We start from the raw sequence: 22,814 nt of genomic DNA, 5'->3' as shown, positions 1-22,814 counted from the left end.
ATTATTTTTAGGCTGATCTGCCCCCAAGGGGGAGGAGCAGAAGCAACATAGACAGCAGGGAATAATTTTATTTGTTTTTTGTGTGTTTGGGGGTGGCCCCTTGGGTAAGGGTCGCCACCCCAAAGGGGGCGCACAACTGTTGGCCATTTCTGCCCCCTTTATGGCAGATTGGCGTATTATTTCTAGGCCCATCTTCCCCCAGTGGGGGCAGAAACCACTAGACAACAGGGGACATTTCTAAATGTTTGGTGGTGGGATGTTTGTCGACTAGCAAAGTATTTGCATTTGTGATTATAATTGTTTATTTCTCCTTTTTATTCTAGTACAAGGCTTTTGCTTCTTTTGCTGTGACTCCTTGCGGTTTTGGCAGCGGTTGACCAGCAGTTGGCAATGTTGCATGTCTTAGGTAGGACAAAACAATTTACTCCAAATGACTATTGTTGCCATGCATGAATTACATTTTGTAAGTTGCATACTAAATGCAGGGTTGTGTGTGAAATTGTCCTTAGATTAGTGCACAATGATATTTGTGTTGGCTTATGTGTAATTTTCTTTTTTTTTCTTTTTAGTGGGATATCATTGATGATTGCTGTGGCTGTGCAGAGTAGTTGCTGGTGAGTCTAGCTTTTTCAGGCAAGTGAGTGGTATAGTTTTTGAGTTTATAACCCTTAGTGATAAAGCCATACTTTGTTTATTGCTTATCTTACACAGTGCTGGTTGTTGTTGGTGCATTTGTCCAGTTACTTTTCATAGGAAGGATTATGGCTAGCCGCAGGATGACCTCTCAGGAGGTTGTTGGCACGCTTTTTGAGTCGTCTTCTGACCATGACTATGAGACTGACTCTGCATTTGAGGCAGAGGAGGAAGTGCAAGATTCTGGAAATGAAGTTTCTGTCAGAGATGAATCATCTGATGATAAAGCCACTCTCAGTGCTGATGAAGTGCCTGTTTTAGAGGAGGACACTGATGTGCCAATACTGCAGCAGCATGTGTCTGAAAGGCTTCCCATTGGAATACCTGACCTATGGGTTGCCCCAAACAAGGAGCAGCTGGAGTTGCCTGCCTTTACTGGTTTCCCAGGGTGTAGAGTGAATACAGAAAAATTTTCCCTGTCAATTTCTTTCAGTTGCTTATGGATACTGTATTTTTGGAAGAGATTGTTGAGCAGACTAATTTGTATGCAGAGCAGTATTTGAGGGGCAACGCTGCCAGACTTAGGCCACACTCTAGAGCTAGTCGGTGGATTCCCACAAATCTGGAAGAGTTGAAAAAGTTCTTTGGTATCTCTTTTTGGATGGGGCTGATAAGGAAGCCATCACTGTCTTCATATCGGTCTACTATTCCCTTGATAGCAACTGCTATGTTTCCTGCAACCATGAGTTGTAACCGGTTTTCAGTTGCTGCATTTTGTTGATAATGCTATAGCCTTGCCACAAGATCACCCTGATTCTGACCGTCTGTTTAAGGTTACACCTGTCCTTGATCATTTTATCAATCTGTTTTCAGAGGTCTATGTCTTTGGTCCTGTTCAAGGGTCATTTGTTTTTTAGGCAGTACATTCCTAGCAAGAGGGCAAAGTATGGAATTAAATTGTATATGCTGTCTGAAAGTGGTACAGGGTATGCTTATAATTTCCGGGTCTACACTGGTAGGGATTCCAGTATTGACCCCTCTGGTTGTCCACCTACTTTTGGAGTTAGTGAGAAAATTATGTGGGACCTTGGTAGAAAACTTTAACAAAGGTCACCATTTGTATGTATATAACTTCTACACTAGAGTGTAGTTGTGCAGGGAATTGTTAAGAGTGGACACTGTTGCTTGTGTCACAATCTGCCCTAACCGGAAAGGCTATCCAAGGGAGCTTGTCAGTAAAAAAACTTGAGAGGGGACAGTGCAGTGCCTTGCGTATTAAGGAGCTGCTATCTGTGAAATTCGCAGATAGGAGGGATGTCTACATAATGACTATCATCCATGATGAAAGCACTTCACTTGAGGCTGTTTGTGGTCAGGTTTTTGAAGTGTGCAAACTTGTGTGCATCTTAGACTACAATAAGCGCATGGGTGGTGTTGATAGAGTAGTATAGAGGTTGGAACCTCACACTGCTGTTCGTAAGGCTTACGTTTGGTATGAGAAATTAGCAATTCATAATTTCCATTTGGCAGCTTTTAATACTTTTTCCATAGTCAAGGATGACATTTGTGAAATTCCAGGAGTCCGTCATAGCGAGCCTTGTTGTGGTGGAACAGGAAAGAGTTCATAGAGAAGCAGTGGTGGAGGATGTGGCTAGATTGAAAGATTGCCACTTCCCTGAGCACATTCCTCCCACGCCCAAAAAAGACTTTCCTGTTGAGAAATGTAGACTCTGTGCCCGAAGAGGTATCATGAGGGAGACTCATATGTACTGTCCCGATTGTCCTTCAAAGCCTGGGCTGTGTGTGGGTGGCTGTTTCAGGAGTTACCACACCCAAAAAAATTATTGGGAACCACCATGAGCGTAAACTACCTGTTTTCATATGTTCAGTTTCACAGTTGGCATTACTGTCATGTATTTAGTTAGAGCTTTCTGTTTTGTTCTTATTTATAATTAGTTAGTGGTTTCTTTGATGTTTTAAAAAAAAGGTGATGGTGGTGTGCGTGGAGTGGCACTTGGCTGGTGGCGTGCGTGGAGTGGCACTTGGCTGGGGGAGTGTGGAGTGCTGCTTGGCTGGCAATGTGTGTGGAGTGGTGCTTGGCTGGCATGTGCTTGGAGTGGCACTTGGCTGGTGCTGTGCGTGGAGTTACGCTTGGATGCCTGTGTAAATAGTGACTTGCTGTTGGCCACTATAACACACTGCTAGCCAAACGCCAGTCCACAGACTCCCATCAGCTGGTGTGATTGCTGTATCAGGCATGTGGGCGTATGAAAGTGATCGGCCCTTGAATGGTGCTATCCGTTGATGTGAGTGTTGTATTGTGCTGGGCCCGCGGCTTGTGGCATGAATTTTCTTGTGTATGTCACGTATGAAAGGTGTTTGAATGGACTGTAAAGCGGTTGGTGCCTTGATGAGGCTTTACAGCTCATGAACTGTGAGTCATTTGTTCAGTTCTTTGGCCTTTCAGTTATTAACAGTGCATTTCATTTTTGTGAAATCTCTTGTTAATAAAATTTTATCTACTGAACCATCACTCACCCTTGTGCCAAATCCAACCAGTATGTGTGGTAAAAATGAAGAAAACCCGCTCCGCTGTAATCAGGCGTCAAAGTACAACCGAGACATGCTAGGTGTCTCAGGTGGAACCCTGATGATGAAGCATGCCACCAACTAGGTTGGTGGGTGAGGGGTCTTTTTGACATAACGTAAGTGTGATTTTTTTCACAATTTTAGCATTTGGATCATCACAGAAGTAAGAGTCTTAGTAGTGTGTTTACTTTTTTTCTGTGGAAAAACTACCAACTCGAAATTAGTTTGAAAACTTACGGCTTACTTGCATCCCCCATCATTTTCTTCCCCAATCTCCTCTGCGAACCTCAAAATGTGCTTACAAGAATCACATTTTCCTCACTTTTCTTTGTAGGATCACCCTGCCGGCACAGCCTAAAAATGTATAATAAAAAAAATTGTGCTTATCAACTCGCTGTGTCATCCCCTCAATCTCTACAAGTTTTTAGCTCTTCTCTGTTGCAGGCACCTGTGCCACCCACACAAGTGAGGTATCATTTTTATTGGGAGACATCGAGGAACGCTGGGTAGAAGGAAGCTTGTCACTCCTCTCAGACACCAGAACTTTCCAACACCGAAATGTGATGAAAAAGTGTTTTTTTTCTACATTTTGAAGTTTGCAAAGGATTTTGGGTAACAGAGCCTAGTGAGAGCCCCACAAGTCACCCCATCCTGGATTTCCCTAGGTGTATAGTTTCCACAAATATACAGGTTTGCTAGGTTTCTCTATGTGCTGGCTGAGCTAGAAGCCAAAATCCACAGCTAGGCACTTTGCATAAAACGCCCATTTTCTTTGGGAAAATGTGAGGTATCCATGTTGTGTTTTGGGGCATTTCCTGTCGCGGGCACTAGGTCTACCCAGAGGAGTGAGGTACCATTTTTATCACGAACATTTTTGGGAATGCTGGGTAGAAGGACATTTGTGGCTCCCCCCCAGAATTCAGAACTTTCCATCACCTAGTGAGGAATAAAAGGATGTTTTTGGCAAATGTTGAGGTTTGCAAATAATTCTGGGTAACAGAACCTGGTGAGGGCCCCACAAGTCACCTCATCCCAGATTCCCCTAAGTATCTAGTTTCCAAAAATGTACAGGTTTGCTAGGTTTACCTAGGTGCTGGCTGAGCTAGAGGCCAAAATCCACAGGTAGGCTCTTTGCAAAAAACATGTGTTTTCTTTGAGAAAATGTAATGTGTCCACGTTGTGCTTTGGAGAATTTCCTGTCGCGAGCACTAGGCCTTACCACACAAGTGAGCCGCAATTTTTATCAGGAGACCTAGGGAAACACGGGGTAGAAGGAATTTTGTGGCTTCCCTCAAATTTCAGAACTTTCCATCACCGAAATGTGAGGAAAAAGTGTTTGTTTGCGAAATTTTGAGGTTCGCAAAGGATTCTGGGTAATAGAACTTGTTGAGAGCCCCACAAGTCAACCCATCCTGGATTACCCTAGGTATCTGGGGCCAGATGTAGCAAAGGATTTGCGCCTCGCAAACGGCGAAAATCGCCGTTTGCGAGGCGCAAATGCCTCTTTGCTATGCAGAAATGCATATTGCGAGTCGGGACCGACTCGCAATATGCATTTCAGAATCGCAAATAGGAAGGGGTGTTCCCTTCCTATTTGCGATTCTGAGTGGTATGCAATACCATTTGCGACCGCCTACGCGGTCGCAAATGGTGTCGCAGTTACCATCCACTTCAAGTGGATGGTAACCCACTCGCAAATTGGAAGGGGTCACCATGGGACCCCTTCCACTTTGTGAATGGACCCAAAACAATATTTTCAGGGTAGGTAGTGGTCCAAGGGACCACTACCTGCCCTGAAAAAAAACCGAAACTAAAGGTTTTGGTTTTTTTTTTAAGTGCAGCTCGTTTTCCTTTAAGGAAAACGGGCTACACTTAAAAAAAAAAAAAATGCTTTCTTGAAAGCAGTCACGAACATGGAGGTCTGCTGACGACAGCAGGCCTCCATGTTTGCGAGTGCCTATACTCGCTATGGGGCCTCAATTTGCGACCCACCTCATGAATATTGATGAGGTGGGTCATTGCGACCCCATAGCGAGTCGCAGTCGGTGTCTGAGACACCGTACTGCATACCAATTTGCGAGTTGCAAATTGCGAGTCGCATGGACTTGCACTTTGCAACTCGCAAATTTTTTATTTGCTACATCTGGCCCCTAGTTTCTAAAAATATTCAGGTTTGCTAGGTTTACTTAGGTGCGGGCTGAGCTAGAGGCCAAAATCCACAGCAAGGCACTTTGCAAAAAACTTCAGATTTCTTTGGGAAAATGAGCTGTGTGCACTTTGTGTTTTGGGGCATTTCCTGTTGCGGGCACTACACTTACCCACACAAGTGAGGTACCATTTTTATCAGGAGACATAGAGGAACCGCTGGGTAGAAGGACGTTTGTGGAGCCACTCAGATTCCAGAACTTTCCATCACCGAAATGTGGGGAAAAAGTGTTTCTTTTTGCCAAATTTTGAGGTTTGCAAAGGATTCTGGGTAATAGAACCTGGTCAGAACCCCACAAGCCACCCCATCCTGGATTTCCCTTGGAGTCTAGATTTAAAAAAATGCACTGGTTTTGTAGGTTTCCCTATGTGCTGGCTGAGCTAGAGGCCAAAATCTACAGCAAGGCACTTTCCAAAAAACACATCAGATTTCAAAGTAAAAATGTGATGTGTACATGTTGCGTTTCCTGTCGCAGGCATTAGGCCTACCCACACAAGTGAGGTACCATTTTTATCTGGAGACTTGGGGGAACACAGAATAGAAGAACAAGAGTTACTGCCCCTTGTTTTTCTCTACACTTTTTCCTTCCAAATGTACGACAGTGTGTAAAAAAGACGTATATTTGAAAAATGCCCTGTAACTCACATGCTAGCATTGGGACCCCGGAATTCCAAGATGTGCAAATAACCACTGCTTCTCAACACCTTATCTTGTGCCCATTTGGTAAATAGAAAGGTTTCCTTGATACCTATTTTTCACTCCTTATATTTCACCAAACAAATTGTTGTATACCCGTATCCAATGAAAACCTACTGCAAGCTGCAGCTCCTTTATTGGTTCTGGATACCTAGGGTTCTTGATGAACCTACAAGCCCTATATATCCCTGCAACCAGAAGAGTCCACCAGACGTAACAGTATATTGCTTTAAAAAATCTGCCATAGATGAACAAAATTATAGAAGAAAATGTAGGCAGAAATGGCTCTTTTTTACCTCAATTTCATTTTTTTAAATTTTAGCTACCACTTTCTGTAGGACACCTTGAAGGATCTATGCAAATGACCCATTGTTGAATTCAAAATTTTATCTCATTTTCAGAAATGTTTAGCTGTCCAGCATTGGTTCTACACCCATTTCTGTCACTAACTGGAAGGAGGCTGAAAGTACAAAAATAGTAAAAAACTGAATATGGTCCAGTAAAATGCCAAAATTGTGCTGAAAAATTTGTTTTTCTGATTCAAGTCTATCTGTTCCTGAAAGCTGGGAAGATGGTGATTTTAGCACCACAAATCCTTTGTTGGTACCATTTTCAGAGAAAAAAACAAACACTTTCTTCGGAAGCCTTTAGCTCCCTATGAAAAAAAAACATAATTTTAGCTCTATTTTGGCCAATTTCTTGGTCTCCTCCAGGGGAACCCACAAACTCAGGGTACCTCAAGCTTATTTGAACAAAATGTTATGAGGACCTAAGTGCGAACTGTCCCAATTAGCCAGAAAAAGCCTTCCACAGGAGGGAGGGAGAGGCCTGGCAGTGAATGGGTTAAATACGAATATTGTGGTGGCCTGTCACCCCTTGCCAAAGATACATGAGTTACTTCAGTGACTTGCAGCTGTTATTGGAGCCACATATTTTTCTATTATTGATCTCAACTCAGAACTCAGTGCACAATCAGGTTGTTTTGAAGGCAGACTCAAGAGACTTGGCAACATTCATCACTCCATTTGGAGTTTTTAGCTTCTTAAGGTTACCATTTGGGCTTGTCTCAGTGGCCAGCATGTTCCATAAATCAATAGACACTTTCTTTAAGGGCTTGATTGGGGTGCAGGTCTTCCACGACGATATCTTGATTTTTGCAAAAAACATGTGATGAACATGACAAGTTGTTGGACCATGTTCTACAGAGCCTTGAAAATAAAGGCATGACAGTGAGTAAAAGTGCATTTAAGTTTCTTGTGAAATAAATTGATTATTTGGGTCATAGGATTACTAGTGAGGACATTCTTCAAAAACAGTTCTAGTCAATGCTATAACTGAGTCTATCAAACCATATGACAAAGAATTGTTGAGATCCTTCTTGGGACTAGGAGAATATTACGCAAGATTTCTACATGGTTACTCAATTTTTGTGGAACCTTTTGAGGAAAGGAGTACTGTTTGTTTGGATGAAGCAACATAATGATGCCTTTGAAAAAATCAAAACTTTGATAGTACAGGCTCCAGCTCTTAAAACATTTGATCCAGGTAGTAAGTCTTATGAAACTGTAAATGCTAGTTCGGATGACATGGAGCTGTTTTAGTCAATTTGTAAATGGTAAAGAAGGTGTAGTCTCTTTCATATCTACAGCTTTAAGGAGTGCAGAATTACACTATAACACTATCGAAAGAGAGACTTTAGCCTGTGTTTGTGCAGTTGAAAAGTTGACGGATTATAAACCCTTGGTTTATCTGATGGATAGTGTTAGATCCGGAAAAGCTTCATCCATGCTAGTGAGGCTTCTTGCAAGGTAGCAAGAATTTAACTTTGAGATTCAACATCTAGGTTACCTTGTAAAATTGATGAGAATGAGGCAATTTTGGATGAGTGTGTTGATGCATTGGACACATGTGGATGTATTGCAATGGAATCTGAATGCTTGAAGATGTGTGAGATGGATGAGCAATTATTGAACGTAAGATAGTATCTTGAGACATGATGGCCACCTAGTAGAAATTCAGATCCCGGGTTTCAGACACAAATTGAATGCTCTGACTCAAATGAGCATCCAGGGGTTTATGGAACAAACAAATTGCTCAAACAACATTATTGTTGGCCAGTTATGGATGTGGCTCTTCATAGATTCATGGATGCGTGTCCTGTTGGTCTGAATTCAGATGAGCATTGGAAGGTTTCTTGTGAACTATTGAATTCACAAGAAGTGCCAAATAAACCATGGGATAACTATTCTGGTCCATACAATATGTTGGGACAAAACAATAGGTTCTTGATTGTGTTATTGATAGTTTTTCTAAATGGATCTATCACACTTTTGTGAGTAACCCCACTACAGATGAGGTAATTATTTTTTTGGATGAAACTTTTCAAATTAAAGGATTTGCTTGAATATTGAGGTCTGAAAATAGACTGCAATTTGTGTCATCAAAAATGTTGCATTTCCTAGAAAGGCATTGTATCAAAGCTGACATGGGGCCTTTGTATTGTTCCAGGGCCAATGGGCAAGTTGGGAGGGATAACAGATTTTTGAGAGATGGTATACAGACTGCTTTGTCAAATAATCAGAATGTTACAGTATTCCTCAAGGAAAAACTTTGGAGTTATCATGCTATTCCACACTCAACTATGGGTTTCTCCATATTACCTGATAAGAGGGAGAGAAAGGTGTACCTTTATGACACCTGTCTTTTGCAAAACTATTACTAAGAGTGATGGATTTGGCGAAGTTGTAAAAAGGGTCAAAAATAGTTTGAGCACCAAGCTAGTTAGTGATAGAGATGATCATGACAGCCTGCATCATGTTAAACCCAAGATGGTTAAAAAGGGAGATTGGGTGAGTATTTCAAAACCATGTGTGATTCACAAGGATGCATTGCAATTCATGACACCTGTACAAGTTTATAAAGTTTCAGGAAGTGCAGTGATACTACACAAGAAGGGGTGGTGAAATAAGAGCTCCACTGTGGTTCTTAAATCAGGCCAGGAAAAGTAGTCCAGAGATATAAATGATGATGAATTTCATTTCAGTGATGTGTCTGTGCCAACATGTTGTGGTGGTGGTTCTATAAGATCTTATTCAACAGGAAATTTGACTACTGTTGGTAAAACACATAGGGCCTCATTACGACATTGGCAGTAAATTTTGAATATAGCAGTGGTGACTGCCGCCAACATACCGCCGCAGAGGCGAACATCCGTCCAACAGATTATGACTCATACAGGCAAAACCGACAGAAAACAGCCACAAACACAAATCAGCCAGACCCACCTAATGTAATAAACTGTTGGAACAACCACCCATACCATTTCGCCACCAATACTGCGCCCTCCAAATAATGACCCATGAATCACTACAGCGGACATTCATCGGCTATAAACCATTGGCGGTGAACACCACTGCGGCGGATAAGGCCACCCAAATACAAAACAAGACAACATTGGCCAGAACAAAAAACCTAAACCTGACACAAATACACACAACCCACACACTCACCAACAGCACTACAGTATAAAACACACACCCACATCACCCACAATCCATTGCTACCACGACAAGACGGATACACTTAGCGACGCTAACACAAGAGAGAACTGCACACACATATCACAGCTACCTATTCATCCCACATGCACCACACACCACACACCCCACCACATCAAACATCACCCTCTACACTAACTAAACACACCACACAATACCCATGTTCCCACAAAGTCACTCCCATTTCACCAATGAGGAGTTGTGGGTCATGGTTGAGGACATAGTCAGGGTAGAGCCACAGATGTTTGGAGCACAGATCAGCTGATATCCATTGCCAGGAAGATGGAGCTATGGTGGAGGATCATGGACAGGATGAACGCCGTGGTACTACATCCAATCACAAGGGACGACATGAGGAAGAGGTGGAACGACCTACGGGGGAAAGTACGTTCCAGTACAGCAAAGCACCAGCTCACCATCCAGAGACTGGCGGCGGACCCCCACCTCCTCATCCACAGCTGACAGCTTGGGAGGAGCACGTCTTGGCAATACTGCATTCTGAGGGACTCACTGGAGTACCCGGAGGACTAGACACTGGTGAGTCACCGTTTACTTCCTATCACCCCCCCCATGTCTGCATGCCATCTCGACCCCTCACCCTGACTCCCACCACCCCACTCCATCCCACACAGTGCACCACCACAATTAACAAACCTAAATGCCAAGCCCTGCATGCAATGCACACTCCATGTACATCCCTTCCAAACCTGCATGTACACCCACCACCAATGAATGCACAGCATGGAGAATTAACAATCTCACAATACATCACCATACACAAACAAAGGTGGCAGGGCAACAGCAATAATTTAGGGGAAGCTAGTGATGCAGAATATGTCTCAGACATGTAGCATAATACACCACTTACATCCTCACTGCTTCCCCAGCCAATCTCAGCAGCGAAGGGAAGCCACGGCTACCCAGTCCCCCACCAGAAATGCCCCCAGAGACGACAGCAACTCTGGAGCTCTGGATCTGGATGAACTCCCTGACCCATGGGGGACCACTGGTCATTCGGCTACCCCAGCCCACACCCAGTCCACTACAGACCCTCCCCCTCAGAATCCAACACCACAGCAGCCACCCAACGTCCCCACACCTCTGTCCCCAGGACATGTCATTCAGTAGTGTGCCCATCTGGACAGGGACCCCAGTCCACATCTCACAGGCAAGACTATGAGGGTTCTGGTGTCAGTGGGCATTCCATTCAGGGGATACAGGCACATGGGTCCAGGGATGGATGGAGGACAGCTGTGTGCCAGGGGGAGAACAGGCCCAGGGAACCAACTGCCCAGGAGGCATTTACTAATGTCATGGGAGCTTACAAACAATCCCAGGACAAGATGGGTCAGGTGATAAACATCATGCAGGAGAACCAGCGACTGCAGGGAGAACACCACCAGGAGATCAAGCAAGAACTGCAGGTCCTGAACACCACCATGGTCTCCATTGCAGGGGTGCTGGGTGGTATGGCCAACATCATGAGGGACTACACAGCACACCAGCGGGCCCCTTCCACTAGCCAGTTACTTACCAGGCCTCCACATCTGCTGCAGCTAGTGGACAGGAGGCCATGCCACAGGACCCACAGGCCACCAGCACCCCTCCCCCTGCAGAAGGTGAACCATCCCGCAAACAGTCCCTGCGACCCCCCAGACAGACACCAGAGACAGTTGCCACGACCAAGACTACTGCCAGGAAATGAGCAACAACAGAATGTCCCCCTTTTGTTCCACTGTGTCATCTTGTCCACTTTGAACTGCCATTCCTCCCGTTCCCGTTGGACACTGGACCTGTGCTATAAACAGACTGGCCCACTGCACTGGACCATTCCCAACCATCACCCCCACTCTATTGCACTTTGCATTGTATACCAATTATTATTAAATACCCTTGAACACAACTTGAGTAATAGTGCTCTATCTGAAGGTAATATACAATGTATCATACTGTTATGAACTGCATGAACCTGTTTAAATGTCCAGTTACATGTTGATCCATCCTACAAATGTCTCTCAACAGTCTGTACACATCACAGCATTACACTGTTGTAATCACAGCAACATCTGCAATAAGGGAAGGCATAGGTGACAGTCAGGTGGACTGCGAAGGTAATGACTGGCATAATGCTACAGCCACACAGCACAACACAAAAATTGAGAAATGTTTAGTTCAACAGTCTTACCTGAGTGTCATTGGAAGTACTGCTGGATCATATGTGTTCTTTTGTCCACATTCTCCTCCTCTTTCTCCTCCTCACTGTCCTCAGTGTCCACTGCTGCCACAGCTGCATTGTCACCCCCTCCTCCTGCAGATGGGGCACATGCCATCTGAGGGCCAAATTGTGCAACCTGCAGCACACAACAACAACCCTGCAGACCTCAGGGGAGTAGCATAGGGATCCCTTCAGGAGCTCAAAGGTCCTTTCAACAATCCTCCTGGTACGCCTATGAGCATCATTGTATGTATTCTCAACCCCTGTTCTCAGATTCCTTACAGGGGTGAGGAGCCAGGACAGGTTTGGGTAGCCGGAATCACCTGTAGGAAGTGAGAGACACACATTAGTCCTGTACAATGGCATGGAGTATGACTCCTGAAGGCATACACTGACATACATTGGGTGGGGACTCAGGCTCACCTATATGCCACACTCTGTGCCTCTCTAGTTGTGCCATCAGCTGTGGGACACTGCTATTCCTCAGAACAAAGGCATCATGCACTGACCCAGGATACTTGGCAGTGATGTGGGAGATGTGCTGGTCTGCAAGGAACACCATCTGGACATTGAGTAATTGGAAACTCTTCCTATTCCTGTGCAGCTGTTCATTGGCCCTGGGGGGGACTTAGGCAATATGGGTCCCGTCAAAGATCCCAATTATATGTGGTCAATGTCCCTTCGCATAGAATCCAGCCTTCACACTGGGAAATTCATCTACCTGGGGGAAATGCAATGTAGCTGCACATGTGTTTGAGCATGGCAGACAAAACGCTTGCAAGCACAATAGAGAACACTGGCTGTGACATTCCTGCAGCCAAGCCCACTGTCACCTGGAAAGAGCCAGTTGCCAGGAAATGGAGCACTGAGAGTACCTGCACAAGAGGGGTTATTACTGTGGTGCAATGGATAGCAGGCTCCAATTGTGCACACAGCTCTGTGATTGTGGTCCTGTCTAGATGATAGGTGAGTATGATGTGCCTGTCCTCCATTGTAGCCAAGTCCACAAGGGGTCTGCACATGGGTGCTTGCCTCCTCATCCTATTCCTCTGCAGTGGTTGGTACCTAAGGGACCCAAAAGTAAGAAAGGAGTGACAACAGGAACCATTAACTCACTCTGCAGTTTACACAGAGCATGCTTGTATTCAGGACACTGTAATTGTATAGGTGAGTACATTCGATGACAATGACGCACTTTTAAATCTGAACATGTGTACTAGCATTAGAAAATGGCTACCGCCTGTCCTGTATGCAGGGACAGGTGGAAGAAACCTCACTCCACGGGCGTTCACGTCATGGCGGGAGGCGGTCTGCACCTCCGTGCAATTCCTCATTGGCTAACATGGCCCTCTATGGAGTATGGCAACCAATGATGATCAATGCCAGCTGTGACGGTGTTCACTGCCGCGGACGTGACCCCCATTTTCTTTCTACCACTTCACTTGATTCCTGACTTTCCTCAGAACATCTCCACTGCATGTGATGCTGTGACCTGTGTCTGGAACCTGCCATGACATGTGCGACAGGGGAAGGGGCCCCAGCCTCCACGTCAAAAGAGTTGGAGAGGCTTGTGGATGAAGTCCTACCCATGTATGGGCAGTTGTATGGGCCTCCAGACCAACAGGTGAGTACATCATGGGTATGTTGAATGCGACATGGCTGCATAGAGATGTATCAGTGTGCCAGCATTGTGTCACTGGGGGGGATATGGCTGGTGGCAGTGGTAATGCGGGGGTACGGGTCATGTGTGTGCCTGTTGAGGGGGTACTGCAGTTTGTAGGCCATGTGTGCAACATGCTTTATTGTCTTGTTCATGGTGTCCCACTGTTTGTGTTTCTTCTGCAGGTCATCGCTCATCAGGAGAAGGGGATGTAGCGTGTCATCGCCGAGGAAGTGCAGACCCTGGGGGTCTACAGTAGGCAAAGCACCCACTGAAGGAAACAATGGGAGGACCTGAGACAGTGGGCCCACAAGACCACGGAGGTCAAGCTGGGGACAGACTCCCAACGAAGGAAAAGTGCCCGTTGGAACATGACCCCCCTGATGGCCTGCATGCTGGCAGTGGCCAATACTGAGTTGGATGGGCGCTTCAGGGCATTACAGCAGCCACAAAGGGGTAAGTACAGTGTATTTGACAACCATCTGTGTTGCCTGGCATGGGATTTGGGTGCAGGGTACTAGTTAGTGGATGCCGCAATATGCCAGTTTAGCTGCTTGGTCCAGCTTAGGTAAATAGGGTAAAATGCATGTTTTTAATACCTTGGTAGCTGACTTTCCATGGCAAACAGGGCTTAGTTGGTCCCAGTGGGTGTGTAGCTGGCAGTGTTTGGCTCCTACCTGCTGTGGTACGTAGCCAATGGAATGCCTGTGTGGTCCATACTGCCCTTTCTCAGTCTCAGTTTGTGACAGTGTTGTGTATGCCATCTGTACTATTGGTGCTGAGATTGACCCTCTGCTCCCTTTCTCTCTTTCCCCCTCTCTCCTTTTGTCATCCTGTCCATGTGTGCATTAGCGTCATCTGGCTAAAGAGCAGGGACACCGGCGAGTGAGGGAGCTGCAGCCCATGGGACCCAGGAGGCAGAATCCACTGAGGCTGAGGTGACCAGTGAGATGGAGGGCGAGGACAGGAGTTGATACCTCCTCCGATGGGAGCTTCCTGTTGGTGGAGGACCGCTCTGGACCACCCCAGGTACAGGTTCTACCACCAGTAGCCCCCTTGAGTTGCCCGTGCCTGCTCACTCAGGAGGGTGGGCTTCTCCTTCGCCCCAGGCATCTCAGGGCTTGCCCCAGTCAGCCCTGCTTCCCTCAGTGGGAAGGCTATTGATCTCCTAAGATCCATCTCTGTAGGGCAGTCAACCATAGTGAATGCCATCCAGGGGCTGGCATCCCAGATGAAGCAATGCAATGCCTTCCTGGAGGGCAATGACAGTGGCTTGACGGCCCTAAAGAGATCGTTTCAGGCTCTGGCCTCTTCACTGACGGCAGCCAGTGTCCCTGTTTCTTCCGTTCCCCTTCCAAGTACCTCTTCCCAGTCCCAGTCTCCTCAAACCCAACCCATCCCACACACACATTCAGACAAGCATGCACATTGTTAGAAATTGGGTCTTTGGTTGGCAGTCAGGTTACCCCCTGTCCAGGCAAGGACCCTCACTCTGGTCAGGGTAAAAGAGAATCATCCTCAACTAACCCCTGCTTACCCCCTTGGTAGCTTGGCATGAGCAGTAGGCTTAACTTCAGAGTGCTAGGTGTAAAGTATTTGTACCAACATGCACAGTAACTTAATGAAAACACTACAAAATGACACAACACAGGTTTACAAAAATAGAAAATATTGATCTAAACAAAACAAGACCAAAACAACAGAAATCCACAATACACAAGTCAAGTTATCAATTAAAAAGCAAAAAGAGTCTTCATGTAGTTTTAAACACACACTAACACTGTTAGCGTGAAAATGTACCTTGGGTGCATCAGAAATAACCCTGCATGGGTGAGTGTGTGTCAAAATGGGCTTGCGATGCGTCGATTTCACTCACAAGCAAGACCTAACATCGTTTCTCCTTTCAGCGGGTCGGGCGCGCCATTTCTTCTCTCCGCAGGAGAGCGATGCGGTGATCCGGTCAGCACTCTCGGGTCCGGGCAGGCCTTGGGTCGTTTTCACACGCCCAGCGGTGTTTGCATTGAAAAACCAGCCGCAAGATGATTCGAAAACCACACAGGGCGGGTTGCGATCTCACCAGCCTCCGTCAGCGATGCTGCGCATCGTTTCTCCAGCTCCGTGCGTCGATTCTTCGGTCACGTTACAGGCGGACAACGATTTTCAGCTGCGAAGCTACCGGCGCGTAAATCTCCCAGCCTCAGATCAGAGTTGCGTCAGTCTTTTCCCCGCACAGCGTTCTGTGCATGGATTTCTTCCTTTTAGGCTGCCAGCTTCTCCTTTCTGGGTCCCCGGAACTGGATGGGCACCATAGGGCAGATTAGTAGTCACTCTGGAGACTCCAGGTGCTGGCAGAAAGGTCTTTGCTGTACCTGAGCCTTCAAACAACAGGAGGCAAGCTCTAAATTAAGCCCTTGGAGATCTTCACAAGATGGAAGGCACACAAAGTCCAGTCTTTGCCCTCTTACTCTGGCAGAAGCAGCAACTGCAGGATAGCTCCACAAAACACAGTCACAGGCAGGGCAGCTCTTCTTCCTCAGCTCTTCAGCTTTTCTCCAGGCAGAGGTTCCTCTTGGTTTTTAGAAGTGGTCTAAAGTCTGTGGTTTTGGTGCCCTTCTTATACCCAATTTCTCCTTTGAAGTAGGCCTACTTCAAAGCAAAGTCTCTCTTGAAAGTGAAATCCTGCCTTGCCCAGACCAGGCCCCAGACTCTCACCAGGGGGTTGGAGACTGCATTGTGTGAGGACAGGCACAGCCCTTTCGGGGCGTGAGTGACCACTCCTCTCTTCCCTCCTAGCACAGATGGCTCATCAGGAAATGCAGAATACACCCCAGCTCCCTTTGTGTCACTGTCTAGTGTGAGGTGCAACCAGCCCAACTGTCAAACTGCCCCAGACAGGCAATCGACAAACAGGCAGAGTCACAGAAATGGTTTAAGCAAGAAAATGCTCACTTTCTATAAGTGGCATCTTCAAACACACAATCTTAAAATCAACTTTACTAAAAGAGGTATTTTTAAATTATGAGCTCAGATACCCCAAACTCCACATATCCATTGCTCCCAAAGGGAATCTAAACTTTATTTAAAGGTAACCCCCATGTTAACTTATGAGAGGGACAGGCATTGCAACAGCGAAAAATGAATTTAGCAATATTTCACTGTCAGGACATATAAAACACATTACTATGGGGGTCATTACAACCTTGGTGGGCGGCTGCAGCCGACCGCCAAGGTTGGACCGCCGGGAGGCCGCCAATGCAGCCGCACTCCCGCCGCGGCCATAATGAGATCCCCGCTGGGCCGGCGGGCTGGCCCAGCGGGGATCTCGGCCGCAACACAGGACCTGGCTCCAAATGGAGCTGGCGGTGTTGCGGCTGTGCGACGGGTGCAGTTGCACCCGTCGCGCTTTTCACTGTCTGCACAGCAGACAGTGAAAAGCTGCACAGGGCCGTGGCAGGGGGCCCGCGACTCCCCTTTCTGCCAGCCTTTTCATGGCGGTTCTTACCGCCATGAAAAGGCTGGCGGGAGGGGGACTCATAATCCCCTGGGCTGCGCTGCAAGCAGTTAAAACTGCACACACAGACACTGCAATGGCAGGTCTGAGACATGATTACAGAGCTACTGATGTGGGTGGCACAACCAGTGCTGCAGGCCCACTAGTAGCATTTGATCTACAGGCCCTGGGCACCTCTAGTGCACTGTACTAGAAACTTACTAATAAATCAAATATGCCAATCATGGATAAACCAATTTCATACACATTTTGTAAAGGAGCACTTGCACTTTAGCACTGGTTAGCAGTGGTAAAGTGTCCAGAGTAACACAAACAGCAAAATCAGAGTCCAGCACACATCAACAACCTTGGAAACAGAGGCAAAAAGTTAAGGGAGACCACGCCAAGGATGAAAAGTCTAACACACATAAAACATCACACCAGACTCGCACAGACAAACACAGACAGCACACTTCAGTCCACAAGCACTCACACAGCCAACACACAGATGCTCACACAACATCATCCACTGCCTCTACTGTCTCCCCCTCCTCCTCCTCTCTCACAGTCACATTCGCACTCACACCTGCATGCACTGCATCAACAGTCCCTGAACTTGCCACCTACACAGCCTTGCCCACAGTCACCACAACAGCAGACCCGCAGACTTGCACCCCACACACCACATGTGCAGTCACCACCACCACCATCTCCACATCATGCAGCACACTCACCGCACTTGCAGACACCACCACAACATCCATCCATATGTCCTGTTTGTCCTCTCCCACCCTGTCTGTCCCCCTTACAAAGACACACAAATGCTCGCACTCAGACCCCCAATAGCCATCCACCTCACACATATACCTGCACCCAAGTCCAGCACACCTCCTCCTACTACAACCATTCCCTCTACCTCCACTCCTATCCCTCCTCCCACATCCCACCCCATTGGCCCTAAGAAGCTTTTCCTTGCCCACCTTGCCCACCTTGACCTCTTCCCTCCTCCTCCCTTTCTTCCCGTAAGAGGAAGGTCCCACCCCCCAGGACAGTGCCTCAAGCACACAGTCAGACACTGTACCACCAACAAAGTCTCCAGCAGTCACTAAGGGGTGCATGAGTGCACACCAGCCCCCCGCCCCAAGGTCACTCCTCCACCCACAAAATGGGGGGGCTAAAGAGCCGCCCCCTCCGAAACAGACAACCAAGAGCATGAATCTACCTCCACAACCTAGGGCCAAGGAGACCCCTCCCAAGACCAGGGCCAAGGAGGCTTGGCAAAAAAGAAGCACAAGGAGGCCCCTAGAAAAACAAAGCCCAAGGAGGCCCCAACAAAAACAAAGCCCAAGGAGACCCCAACAAAAACAAAGCCCAAGAAGCCAATATGGAAACAAAGCACAAGGAGGCCCCAACAAAAACAAAGCCCAAGGAGGCCCCAACAAAAACTAAGCCCAAGGAGGCCCCAACAAAAACTAAGCCCAAGGAGCACCCAACCAAGACAAAGCCCAAGGACATCCCTCCAGAACCAGTGACAAGGACACCCCTCAAGAACTAGTGGCCAAAGACACCCCTCAGGAACCAGTGACCAAGGACACCCCTCAAGAACCAGTGGCCAAGAACACCCCTCAAGAACCAGTGAGCAAGGACACCCCTAAAGAACAAGTAGCCAAGGACAGCCCTGAAGAACCAGTGGCCAAGGACAGCCCTCCAGAACCAGTGGCCAAGGACAACCCTCTAGAACCAGTGTCCAAGAACACCCCTCAAGAACCAGTCCCCAAGAATACCCTTCCAGAACCAGTGCCAAGGACAGCCCTCTAGAACCAGTGGCCAAGGACACCCCTCCAGAACCAGTGGTCAAGGAGCCCCCTTGAGAACCAATGGGCAAGGGTCCCCTCCAGAACCATTGGCCAAGTAGGCCCCTCAGTATCCAGTGGGCAAGGGTCCCCTCCAGAACCAGTGGGCAAGGAGCCCCCTCAGTATCCAGAGTGCAATAAGCCCCCTCAGTATCCAGTGGGCAAGGGTCCCTTCCAGAACCATTGGGCAAGGAGCCCCCTCAGTATCCAGTGGGCAAAGAGCCCCCTCCGTATCCAGTGGGCAAGGATACCCTCCAGAACCAGTAGGCAAGGAGCCCCCTCAGTATCCAGTGGGCTATGAGCCCCCTCAATATGAGATGCACTCCCCACCCACCCCAACCACCCCTGCCCCCTGAGGTGCCTGCCCATTTCCAACATGATGCCCCTGAACACTGGAGTCCCAATGCTGTCAGTAGTCGAGCTGGGGCTTGGACTTTGCCCTGTGGCCATTAGTGACTTTGAACTGGACTTTGGGCCTGCATGTACATATGCAGTTGTATGTTCTTTGAATTAGAATTTTCATCCACCATGATTACAGTGGTTGCAACAGAGGTATGTGTCCTGGCCTTCTTTGCTCCTGGGTCCTGTTACTGTCGATTTACTCTGCAGCGGGTTCTGGGTGTGTGGTGTGTGTGTATGGTGTGTGTTGTGTGTGTGTGTCACTCTCCCCCATCTCTCCCTCCCTTGTGTTCTAGGCTGCTATACTCACCGTTGTCATCTTCGTCGGCGTTGGTGCTCTATGATGGCCATGGCGTGATACAGCATCGGGAAGGCTTGCAGTTCTGGTTCCATGGCGGCCGTGGACTCCTCTGTTTTCCTGGAGGTGAGTGTCTCCTTCTAAATGATGTGTTTCCACCAGGCTTTTGGTGTTGTTGCTAACACCCGGAAATCCTGGAGGTGTGCTGTGTCATAATATGGTGGGCGGATCCATGTCTTCCACCTGCCTGTAGGTTGCTACCGCCATGTTCAGTGTTCGTGCCGCGCTGGCGGTTAGTGTGGTACATTGGCTGTCTATTGGAGGGATCGCCGCCATGGTCATTATTTGGTGGTCATTACCGCCGGCCTGGCAACGGTACTACTGCCATCACCAGCGTGGCGGTAACCTGACCGCCAATGTCATAATGACCACCATAAGGTGGTTGGGGATGAAACAGTGCATGAGGACACTACTTTAGTTCAACACAAGTGCATGAGGTATAGGGTTGACACTGATGCAGGAAGAGGTTTCCACAGATGTTCCAAGCAATAGTATTGCTGGTAGTGGAAATGTAGATGTGGAAGAATGTTTGGCTAAGTCACAGTGTAGAGGGTTAACAATAATGCAGGAAGCTATTTCCAAGGATGTTTCAACACAGTTACGGCACCAGTCAAAAAGCAATATCAAATTTTCTGAGGAACTGAATGATTTTGTTTTTAAATGAATGGAAATTGGAGTTTTGTTTAGAATTTATTTAACAATTTTTGTTAAATGGAAGACAAAGTAAAGTCTCATTACTCAGTAGATTTGTGTTTATGGTTTATTATTACTTTGTTTTTTTATTTTAAAAAAGAGGCATGTTTTATTCTGGGAACATGCATTTACATCATGCATTCTATCATGTTGTCATATAGAGTGTATAATGTAGTTGGGGGTGAAATTGAGCTGAGCTGGTAGCAGGAGGCTGCGCTGCTCTTCTCTTCGCCAGTGGTTTTTAATAGACACTTGAAATAAATATACTGTACTTAAAATTGCATTAATTTTTGCTGTTTACCTATGCTACAATCCAATAAAACGCTACTGCCAGAGTGACCCACCAGGCCCCTCTCCCCAGTGAGATGGAGCCCAGTCATCAGAGAAAAGGACTGGAATATTGTCCCGGACCTGCTCTGGATGTACAAAAATGATGCACATAGCGGGAACGACAGAGCCCTGCTCCAAGACATGTCCTGCACCTGTCAGATTGGAATTGCACTTTCCTTTCTTGCCCACACAGCACTCAATCTCACATTTACTAATACCTCACACCTGGATGACTACTACTCCATGTGACCTACTGTGACATTCTCAAGGTGAATCTTTCAGATTACAGTCCGTACTTCTAAACTGAGAACTGGAACTGGACGGCCGGCCCCCATTCGGTGATGAATGAATGCATGCATTGGCCTGTAATTTTCCGGAGGACAAAGTGTTACTCCCCGAGCGCAATTAATAATATTTCTCGGAAACTCATGGGTCAGTGCAACTCCAGAGGTGCCTGTGGGCACCTGGGAAAGCAACATGACATGGAAGGTTGATGCAGGACTCAGCAATAGCGAACTGCTAAACCCAAGCAGAACATTTCCAGATGTAATCCTCCATCCATGATATCACAATCCAACACACTACCATGCCCACACCTCCCATTCGAACAGAACTGGAAATTACAAAAGTATGTCTCATGTCTTTATGGAGTTCGCTGAAAAGGTGCTGGTCATGTTCCAATGGAGGAATGCTGGAGCCAGGCATGCCTAAACAACGTGGTCAGAACAGGGACCGCTTTGTTACCACAAATGCCTTTACCAAGTAAAGGCATGTGTGAGAGCGCATGTGTGGTTCTAGCAATCGACCCACCACCTGCCCTAAGGCCCCGAAGTAGCCCACCCCTAATACTAAAACTACCCATAACCCACCACCCCTAAAACAAAACTACTCCGGATACCTCCCACCCACCCTGAGTCCTAAATCCTTCCTGACCTCCCCCTCCCACCCTAAAAACAACTGACCCCCCCACCCTACCCCTAAAAAATAAAACTACTCTGTTCCCCCACCCCCAGCCCCAAAAATCAAACTACCCCGATCCCCCACCTCCAAAAACCAAACTACCCCGACCCCCACCCCCAAAAAACTAACTATCCCAATCCCCCCACCCCCAAAAACCAAACTACCCAAGTCCTCTCACCCCAAAAACAAAACTACTCTGACCCTCACCTCCAAAAACCAAACTACCCTGACCCCCTCACCCCCAAAAACCTAACTACCCCGATCCCACCGCCCCACCCCCAAAAACCAAACTACCTGATCCCTCCCAAAAACCAAACTACCTCAACCCGCCACCCTCAAAAACCAAACTGCCCAGATCCCCCACCCCAAAAAACAAACTACCAAGATCCCCACCCCCAAAAAACAAATTACCCCAACCCCTTCACCCCCAAAAACCAAACTACCCTGATCCCCAACCTCCCACCCCAAAAGCCAAATGACCTCGCCCACACCTAAAAACAAAGGTACCCGACCCCACCCTAAAATAAAAGTACCCTGACCCCCACCCCCAAAAACCTAACTACCCGATCCCCCACCCCAACCCCAAAAACCTAACTACCCCGATTCCTCCGCCCACAAAAACCAAACTTCCCTGTCCCCGCCCCAAAACCAAAAGTACCCCAATCCCCACCCCCAAGCCCATACCCCGACACCCCCACCCCGCCCCAAGCCCTTAATCTACCCCACCCCTGAAAACTACCCCTAACCCTGCCCCAGCCCCACTTACCTGACCCCGTCCACTCCCGATGGACTCGCCCTTTTTCTTTGCCTTAGCCATGCATGTGCGTTGTTGAGCACATGCATGGTTAAGGCAGAGAAAAATTGAGTCATTGTTAACGTCAGCGTGTTTCTTCTTGCATTAACAACATAATCATTTTTCCTGAGTCATTGTTCTGGACATTTCCCCCAATGGAGCAGGTACCACCATAGAGTAAAGGCTAGGAAACTGCTGGTTGAGCAGGTGAAACAGATTGAACGCTACGTGGCACTACCAGCCATCTGTAACATGCAAGGGATGCTCCTGGTTCATCCCCTCAACATTGTTTCCCACTTTGCTACCTACTACTCCTCCCTTTATACCTCTCAATGCAATGCAACTGATGACCTCATGTTGGAGTTTCTGGTACCTCTACGTT

Source organism: Pleurodeles waltl, chromosome 9 (assembly GCF_031143425.1).
Source record: "Pleurodeles waltl isolate 20211129_DDA chromosome 9, aPleWal1.hap1.20221129, whole genome shotgun sequence".
NCBI classification, from domain to species: Eukaryota; Metazoa; Chordata; class Amphibia; order Caudata; family Salamandridae; genus Pleurodeles; species Pleurodeles waltl.
The sequence above is the reverse complement of the archived record's forward strand: the minus strand, read 5'-3'. Positions refer to the sequence as shown.